Source organism: Triticum aestivum, chromosome 1B (genome assembly GCF_018294505.1).
Source record: "Triticum aestivum cultivar Chinese Spring chromosome 1B, IWGSC CS RefSeq v2.1, whole genome shotgun sequence".
Classification (NCBI taxonomy): domain Eukaryota; kingdom Viridiplantae; phylum Streptophyta; class Magnoliopsida; order Poales; family Poaceae; genus Triticum; species Triticum aestivum.
The window spans coordinates 687,438,457-687,448,765 of NC_057795.1; the positions used below are offsets into that span (position 1 = coordinate 687,438,457).

Consider the following 10,309-nt stretch of genomic DNA (forward strand, 5'->3'; position numbering starts at 1 on the left):
GGCTGCATGAGGGGGTTCTAGCTCAGAAGAAACCAACGAGAATCAGAAACCGGATTCGGCCGCAAAGAAGACAAAGCAATAAGGAGATGCGACTTACCACTGGTGGGGGGTTGTCGCGCGAGTACGGCTCCTTGCCGAACTGCCAGTCCTCCCCGAACTCGCAGTGTGCGATATGGTTCACCATGTTTGCCACCTCCGCGCGGGGCATCTCCTTGGTGCTCATCCGACTTGGGTCTCGGAGGCCGCTCATCTGACAGATCAGGTGAGGCCGGCCTTGGAGCGGGAGCACTCGGCGCGCCATGAAGGCAGCCAACAAGTCGGACCCGACGAGGCCCTCCGACTGCGTCAAGACTTGGAGTCGCGCTACGGCGGCGGCTCCGGCGGGAGTCAGCGTCTTGACTCGATGAGACCAGCTAGGAAGGCGGCAGATTAACCCAGTCTCCGTCAGAGGCGAGGTTCTTCACGTAGAAGTATGAGCGCTGCCACATCCTCACCGACTTGATCAACGAGATGGAAGGGAAGGGGTTGTCGGCCGTCGAGCGCCGCATCGCGATGTAGGCACTGCACTGAGCCGGCACGCCAGCGACGTGCGTGCCGAGCTTAGAAGAGAAGAATTCTCCCCACAGCTCGATGGTGGGGAGAACGCCGAGGAAACCTTCGCACAGAGTGGCGAAGGCGGAGAGCAGCACCACCGTATTCGGAGTGAGGTGGTGCGGTTGGAGGCTGTGAAACTCCAAGAAGGAGCGGAAGAAGCCGCTCGCCGGCAGCCCCAGGCCGCGCATAAGGTGAGATCGGAAGATGACCCGCTCACCCTCCTCCGGTGCCGGCGATATCTCCCTCGCCGGCGCGGTGCGGGCTCGCACGAGGTGTGCGCCGGGGAGGCGGCGCCTCTTGCAGAGGAATTCAATGAGGTCGTCGTCGACCTCCGAGCCGTCCCACGCGCCGGAACGCACGGCCGGAGCCGCGGCGACGGAGGAGGAGCTCATCGCTGGCCGGTGCGGTGTGGTTCTGCTCGCCGGCGGCAAGAAGGAGAGAGGAAGCAAGAGGAAGCAGGGGTCGGGGGAGATGGGCACGCGTGCTATGCCGCTCCACTCCCCCCCTACTTATAGCCTTGGAGGCTGAGAAGTCGAGGGGGCGGGCGTGGGATTAACTGCGCCCAGAGCCCCACGCCGCCCCACGATTTACCCCACGAAATTACTGCGCAGTAACGGCGCGAGAAGCCTAACAGTTCGCGCGGCCGCAGCGTATCCGTTCACGTGCCGAGGCGCGGTAGTGGCGGGCCCCGCCTGACAGCCCGTCCCGTCGCGCGCGTGGGCCGGCAAACTGTCCCTGCCGCGTGGCGCCACACGATAGGGCCGCGGTGGGCGGCAGCAGGGAAGCGTATCAGGCACACCGCCTGGTCTCCCGCCACGACTTTCGAGCTCTCCACAGAGCAGGACGGCCCTCTACGAATCCAACTACGGATAGTAGGCCCAGAGGAAGACGGTAAACGAAGCCCAGATTCCGCCACCGGAAGAATGAAACTGTTGAGGCCCCCCAGCGAGTCACTCTCGGAGCCTCACGAGCTTCGGGGACTACTGTCGGAGTAATGGGCCACGGGTAGGCTGACCCGAGCCCCAGAACCTTTCAAGACATCGGGGCAGGCCACGCACCTCAAAGTCGAGTCTCAGATGATGACTCCCAAATGAGCCGAGTCTCAGATGACGACTCCCATATGAGCCGAGTCTCAGATGACGACTCCCAAATGAGCCGAGTCTCAAAGGACGACTCCCATATGGGCCGCCTCATGGCCGGCGACTTCCGGAGGAGCCGGCTATGGAGAGTCGGCCCACGACTCTACACTCATTGCGATAGGCGGGGCGGGTACGACCACGGCGTGGCCGTCACCTCCTGTTTGCGAGGAGCCGGCGTGGCTACAGTGTGCCGTACCGCCGGAGATCCCCGGCGTGGCCCGGCACTGTAGCCATGCCAGACCTGACCTCAGCCACAATGCGCGGTGCACTGTGGCCACGATGGCTTACCTATACGGCTCAGAGATGGCGGACCCGCCAGTCAGTGAGAACATAGAAGACGGCGGATACGCCCCGAAGGCGGACCCGTGGGAGTCGGCTCCCCAGAGTCGGCCAGCCTCTCCTACGAGTCCCACGCGCCATTAACCAGACAAGATGGGGAGTAACGACAGTGATCGCCCGATAGACGGCGGCACTGTTGCCACGACCCAATTACCAAGCCTGCGTCATCAGAAGCACGCCTACAGTGCCGGACTCGCCGGCGCCGGCGGGGCACGCAAGTCGGCGGGCCCCAGCAGTCGGCGGGGAAGAAGGCGGCCTGTGAGACAGACGGCTGGGACCCGCGCCCAGCCGGATTACCATTGTACCCCCGGGGGGTAGGCCTATATAAACCCCCCGGGGCACCCATGCATAGGGTTCGCACCCATTAGCCTTAGACCAGATGATATAGGAAGAAGAAGGCTAGCCTTGCCTCCTTCCACCTCCAGAATACAGCTCTAGGAGCAACCTTGTAGTCACTACGCCTTAGTGATCATGCGGAGACCCCGCAGAGCAGCAGTAGGGGTGTTATCTCCCCGGAGAGCCCCGAAGCTGGGTAAGATTCGCCGGCGTGCATGCCTTCGCCTAATCCCATTTCCTGGCACCGGCGACGTTCTACTCGCTCCCACCATAATAAGCCATCCTTTGGCATATGTCGCACCCAACCCCCGACAAGTAGTTCGTCCACACGCGCATGAACTAGGTGGCTAGCTGTGTGGGCAGAAACTAGTTCGCCCACACAACGCAGCTGGCAGACAGCGTGGTGCTAACGTGTGGGCAAACTCTGCAACGCCCAGACATTAGCGCCGTCCTACATGGCACACAAAATCAACCTTTTCATGCCAAGATTCGTGCAAAAGGCATTGGATGACGATCAAGGCGTGTGGGCGAGTTGGGTAATGCCCACACGTGTGGGCGTTAGTGTTTCCGTTTCTCTAAAACCCTGATGCTCACCAATGCTCGCTGCATCCTAGGCATTTTGTGTTTTCTTTTCGTTACCAGCGAACATTGATGCTCACTGCATCTTAGCTAAACGCTACATACCTGTCAATTTCTCTTAATTTAATGTAAAAAAAGAAGATGGATAACACCTAGTACTACTCCAGCGGTTTGATTACTGAACCAGAAGACCAAACTACTGCACGCACTTAGCAGCATGTGCAAGGCACTTCACATAACTCTACGCACTTTCCGGCACCAAACACGTTATGTCTGCCAAGCACTGAGGCGGCACATTCGCCCAAACTACCCACACTAACTCATGTGCATACAGCTGTTAAGTATCGATCCAAACAAAAAATATACTATACAAGTCATGGAGATGCGTACAACTCTTCAGTAAAAAATGAACACACGCAAGGACTGAGCATAGAGTTGTTGTAATCAAACCTCGCCATCGTCTTGATGCAATTACCAAGGTCCGATCCAGCACCCAAACTTCAGCAAGCAAGATCCCATCACGCACCTCGCAATGGTCTGCCCTACCATTCTTCCTCCCAGCACCTTCAACCCAGCACCTACGTATTGAGAGGCGGCGGCCATGGCGACGCTCGGCGGCATGCTGGCCGCTGCCATCCTCAAGGTGGTGGGCGACCAGGTTGGTTCTCTGATCGGCGGTCAGATCACGCTGCAGATGAATTTGAACAAGGACCTCAAGAAGATGAAGATGGCGCTGGAGTCTATCAAGGCAGTGCTCAAGGTCGCGGAGAGGCAGTCCATCACCGACGAACTGACGGGTCTTTGGCTGAAGCGGCTCAAGGACTTCTTGTATGAGGTCTCTGACATGATTGATGAGTTCGAAGCAGACACACGAGCCATCACCCAGCCGTCTGCGCGCAAGGTATGCATTTGTGCAGTAAATTGACGCAGTTCTTTAATTTGTGAGTATGCTACTCTTCTCTTTTTGAGAAACAAGTGCTGTAGGTCTGCTGAGCGGTAGCTTGCTTGACTACAAAATGAGCTTCCATATAGGTATTCGAAAACAATTTGGAAAGAATTTGTTAAACATGCTGAGCTATTGAATCTGCTAGTAGACTGTTTGGCTTGATCTTTGATCTATGATCGTCCACATCTTCACCAACACTTTTTTCACAAATGTTTGGTTTTATTGACTCAAAATTAAATATAGAGTGGATACAAACACAATGAGCACACACTCTGCCTCTTCATAGCTAGGATGCACACAGCTAATAAACACACCCACATCTTTACAACACTTGGAAATCTGCTATCCAGTCTCGACAATAATAATTTGGGCACTAGATCCTTGGATGAACTAGACATGGTTTTGAGAGGCCTCAGCCTTCAGGCCGGGCATCTGAAACATCTCCATACCCTTTTTTTAGCTCAAGTTCTTAGCACGTCATTAAAGGTGGCATTGGTCTTAACCTTGGCAGTTACAGTCAGAGGTTCTTAGAAATAAGAGGATGTGCCTCTTAATGTTTTAATAAATTTTTATTTTGGCTGAATGCATTTGTAATATCCTACTATACTAAACTGCTGGGTGCTGGTGATTTTGTATTTTACTAACAAAGCAACTGTCTTGCAGTTCTCCTTCAAAAAATATTTGGCGTTCATGATCCCTTGTCTCACAATTGGCCCCAACATTACAATGGCCAATAGGATGAAGAACATGAGGGACGACCTGAAGGTCATAACAGATCAACATAAGGAATTCAAGTTAACAGACTGCACTAATGCCAATGAGCCAAAGGTGACTGATATACAGGAAACATCATCAACCCCGGAGACACAAATCATTGGGAGGACTGAGGAGAGAGATATAATATTGGCTTCTTTATCTGATAGCATGACAAAGGATATCACAATCCTTCCTATATATGGCATTGGAGGCCTTGGCAAGACAACCTTGGCAAAAAATGGTTTACAATAGTTCCCAATTCAATGAATACTCTCAAGTGTGGGTTTACGTGTCTCAGACATTTGATTTGATCAAAATTGGGAACTCTATAATATCACAACTATCAGAGAAAGATAAAGAGAGTGTGTACACTGTAAAGCAGATGATCCATAATTCCCTTGAAAAGCTCCTCGCCAACAAGAAGATTCTGATTGTTTTAGATGACCTGTGGGAAGACAACATGTCTCATTTGGAAGAACTCAAAGATATGTTAAAAATTGGGGAGAGCAGTAATGTGGTTGTTATAACAACCACACGAAGTGAAGGCATTGCAAAGGAAATCTCCACTATCCAACCATACAAATTAGCACCATTGACTGATGACATGTGTTGGTTTATTATAAAGCAAAAGAGTGCATTTGAATCTAGAGGGGACAAAGAACAATTGGAAGAAATAGGGTAGGTCATTGCAATGAAGTGTGCGGGTGTGGCTTTAGCAGCTAAATCACTTGGGCACATGCTGCAATCTATGAAATATGGTCAATGGGAATCAGTGAGAGATAGTAATATCTGGACTGCACCTTCTTTGGAAGATACATCTTCTACACAAGTGCTTGCATCTCTAAAGTTGAGCTATAGTGTTTTGCCTTCGTATCTGAAGCTATGCTTTGCCTATTGTGCAATATTTCCAAAAGGTCACAAGATACTTAAAGATGATCTTGTTCATCAGTGGGTTTCTCTTGGTTTCTCTTCCTGGGAACTCGGCCAGAGATACATTAGTCAGCTTTTGGGCCTTTCTTTTCTTGACCATTTCAAGTCATCATCGGTGAGTTTATTCATACCTTTTACGATTTGTTTTCATTGTTCTTTTGGAACTGGTATAAGGTAACTTAAGTATAGTTGTAAAGTACACAAGCTGACAAATATTGAAACTATAATATAATTCTAAAATTGTTGAGAATGATTTGGAGTACATCACATAATCATTGCTTACAGTGCAGCTTTTCCAAATAACTTCTTGACAATATCTCAATGATTGATACACACAAATGCAACCCAACACATCCCTACAATATTCAATTATTGGTTTTACTGTAGCATGCTAGTTAAACAAAAAGTACACATTAGTAAGTACTCCCTTGGATCTAGTATAAGTTGAACTAAAGCAGCGACAAGTAATATGGATCCGAGGGAGTATTAAGGCCGTCGGGAAAATCGTAATGTCCTGTTGTAAGAAATGCCCACCCCGAGGCCTTTAGTTCGCATCCAGATGTGGCATATGCATTTGCATTTGGGCTTACTGTGACTAGCATGATTACTTGGTGCGAGAAGTTAATCTCTCTTTTCTTTTTTAGATATTCTTTTAGAATCAGTCTTTTTACAACATTAATCATGAAATGTACAACAATATATTTCGGTTCACTGTAGTGGTTATAGATATTCAGGAATAAAACACCCATCCGATGCGGTCTTGGAAACCATCATGGAGAATCACCCCTGGTATACATGCAAACTAGACACTACCATCACAAAATACCACAGTAAAATAATAGCGCGCCATAGCGCCGCTAATAGCACGCTATAGCGTGTCGCGAATTGCCCCGCTATATAGATCAGCGCACAATGTCTCGCTAATAGCACGCTATAGCACGTTATAGCATGCTAATAGCGTATTTCAAAGGGCAACGCTATTTTGTATAGTGCGCTATTTTTTTCATTGCAAAATAAACTGTTTCGGACATACTCCCTCTGCAACTTAATATAAGATTTTTTTTGACATTGTTATAGTGCCAAAAATGTCTTATATTAAGTTACGGAGATACTCCCTCCATCCCACAATGTAAGACTTTTTTGACACTAATAATAGTGTCAAAAAACGTCTTACATCATGGAAAAAAGGGAATAGTACATTCTACTAGGGTTCTGCCAGCCACCAGTACTCACGGGACAGAGATAGCTCGAGCTAACACACGTGGAAAGAGTAACCGGCAGACGCTGGCGCAAAAGAACCGCGGCGTCATCAAATATGATCTTGCAATCTTTGAGACAAGAAATTCGTATGGGCTTGAGACTCAAAGTTCATAATTGTCTAGTTTGGATCTTAAAGACCAAACCTAAACTTGGGAAATAGCAGGGGACCAAAAATAAAATTTAGTATTTAATAAAGGATTTGACGCTTAAAATGTTTGAGATTTGAGGAACGAAGTCATAAATTGTTTAAATCCAAATAAATCCAAAAGTCTGACACTGCTGAATGATTTTGTTGCAGACTTTTGAGCTACATGATGAAGATGTTATATTGTTGACCATGCATGACCTGGTGCATGATTTAGCAAGATCTGTCATGGAGGATGAAATTATTTTTGTTGGCAATATTAATAATGCTGAAGGAAGCCGCTACCACTATGCATTGCTAGATGATTGTAGCAAGCCATTGGGATCAGACTTATCCAAGATAAGAGCGTTGCGTTTTATGGATTGTGACAAATCTGAACTTCATGATGCTGCATTTTCATGTGCCAAGTCTTTGCGTGTCTTGGACTTAAGTGAGTGTGCCATATATACGTTGGCAGATTGTATTGGTCAACTGAAGCAATTGAGATATCTTAATGCTCCAAGAGTCCAAGATGCAAAGATTCCAGACAGTATCACCAAGCTCTCAAAATTGATTTATCTGAATCTTCATGGATCTCCTACAATCTTAGCATTACCAGAGTCAATTGGAGAAATTGAGTGTCTAATGTATCTTGACCTGTCAAGTTGTTCGGGAATTACAAAACTGCCAGAATCATTCAGGAGGCTACAAAAATTGTTGCATTTGGACTTATCAAATTGCTCGTCTGTGGAAGGAATATCAGTGTTCTTGGAGAGTCTCACACAACTAGAGTATTTGAACTTATCACACTGCCCACATATCGGAGATATACCAGAAGTTCTGGGCGGCCTATCCAAATTGCAGTATTTAAACTTATCAAATAGCTCATATCTTCAATGTGGTAAAGAAGCAGAATTTTTGGGTGCCCTCACAAAACTCGAGTATTTGAACTTATCTTCAAGGAAATGTGGACTCAAAAAGCTCCCTGAATCTTTGGGCGGATTCAGTCAACTCATGTACTTAAACTTATCCGGTTGGCGAGATATGAAAAAATTGCCAAGATTATTTGGGAGTCTGAAGAATCTGCTCCATCTTGACTTATCAGGTTGTTATATGGTTGATGGTGTACATGAAGCTTTGGTCGGTCTTACCAGTCTGCAATATTTGAATTTAGAAGAAACACACGTCAGTTCCCTGCCAGATGATCTGACCAAGCTCCAGTATTTAAATCTAAGAAACATACCAATATTTTCCTCGAAATCCTGGGACATTCTCATCAACCAGATATGCAGAATTAATCTTTCAGAGCTAGCGCATTTGGACTTGTCTAAAAATTATCATATGGAAAGAATACCTGAAAGTATTTGTAGCCTAACAAAACTGCACACATTGAACCTCTCGGGATGCACATATTTGGCTAAAATACCTGAAAGTATATGTACAGTTGGTAGCTTGAAGTTTCTTTATTTAAAGGATTGTTACATGCTTCCTGAAATACCTCAACTCGGCAGCAGTGCAATATCGTTACCACACTTTGTAGTGTGCGCTGGTAATGATGGATCTAGCAGCAATATTGTCCTGCTAAAGTCCACAGATCCTTTTGAGCTGTTGATAACTCAACTTGAAAATGTGAAGTCCGCAGGAGAGGCACATAGTATAAAATTAATCGAAATGCAAAGCATTCGGATGTTGAAACTGGAGTGGACTCGAGGTGTTGAGTGATTTGTGGATGACAAAATGTTGCTGGAAAAACTAGTGCCTCCAAGCACATTGAGGAAGTTGGAGATAAGTGGTTATAACAGTGTCATCTTTCCAGGCTGGGTAGTGGGCCAACTACCAAACCTGAACTCACTGGTTCTCAGAGATATGGCAAACCTGGAAGAGTGGGACACTTCATACTCCACCGGTGAGGAGAACATGTTAACCAGAGTAGAGATACTTGGTTGCCCAATGCTAAGGATGAAAGGGCCTCTGCCTAAATCTGAAATGTGGGAGATAAGATGCAGTGATAATGTGTTATCATCATGGGATGAGTGCATTGTGTCACACACTAATGCTTCTTCCTCTTCATGTACTACTTGGTTGTCAGTTAGAGACTGCAAGGTGCCTCTGCATGAGTGGAGGTTGCTTCAACACTTCTCAGGACTTCTTTATTTGGATATTGACAATTGTGGCGATCTAACCGGCTCACCAGATATCATCCAACTACTATCCTCTTTGGAGAAACTACGCCTAGAAGACGAACACATAGAAGAACTGCCGAAATGGTTGGTTGAGCTCCCATCTTTGAAGAATCTGATTATACGGAATAGCAATGGTGTAAAGGAGTTGAACGAGAACATGAGGCAACTCACAAAGCTTGAATCACTTGAACTTGAGTCCTGCAAAAGCATATCTGTAGTGCCACATTGGCTAGGCGAATTGACCTCTCTCAAGAAACTTTGGATATCTAACAATAGAGGCTTGAGGTCTTTGCCGGCAAGCATACGACAACTCACCAGCCTCCAGAAAATAGTACTTATTAACTGTGATGCATTAGAGCACGTGGTTGCTGAATCAGAGGGGGGAAAGATGAAGCTAACTGACAACCAACAAAGGGAATCTGCCCTGCCCACCTCTCTAAAGAGTCTTTATCTGAGTGGATGTGATGGTATCAAGTCTTTTCCTGAGGGAATACATCAACTCACTAACCTCAAACACCTAGAAATAATTAGCTGCCCTCGACTAAAGAAATGGTGTGAATTAGAGGAGACCAAGACCTTTCTGGCTCGCATAGAAATGAAGGTATGTGCCCTTTGTCATACTAATCTTATTCTGATATGTTTCATCTTTCTTTTTTTTCTTAATGTATTCAGTCTTGCATTTCTTATTGGGTTCTTTCATGCATAAATGCAGAGATATTCATCTACTTGTTTAAAAGCGCCTTGTTTTGCAAAATATAACAATAGTGCAAATACGAGTACGTAGTCTAATTTCTTGAGTACGTCTAGTGACAGTGTACAGCTACCAATGTAAAGATGGGCACAATAAGTGTCTTGGGAATTTGTTTGCAGTACAGGCCAATGTGTTACACTTTTCTTCTTGATCTGAACAAAACATGTTTCTCCTGTATATAGAACCTGCACTTATCACTCACATCAACTAGAATCAAATCTAATGAAATAATTTCCACCATTCGTTTTACAGACGATTGCGATCCACTAATTACTGCACAACCAGCTTGCAACCTGAATCAACCTGCAAGATTTTGTTCTGGGTGATTTAAATTGGTGGAGTTGAAGAAGGAGCTGAAATTACAAGCCATGG

The 10,309-nt window shown here is 46.7% G+C and overlaps 1 pseudogene; it reads left to right on the plus strand.

Annotated features, from left to right (window-relative positions):
• The first annotated feature begins 3,588 nt into the window (after positions 1 to 3,588).
• LOC123101182 (putative disease resistance protein RGA3) lies at positions 3,589 to 9,750 on the plus strand (annotated as a pseudogene).
• Positions 9,751 to 10,309: the final 559 nt, after the last annotated feature.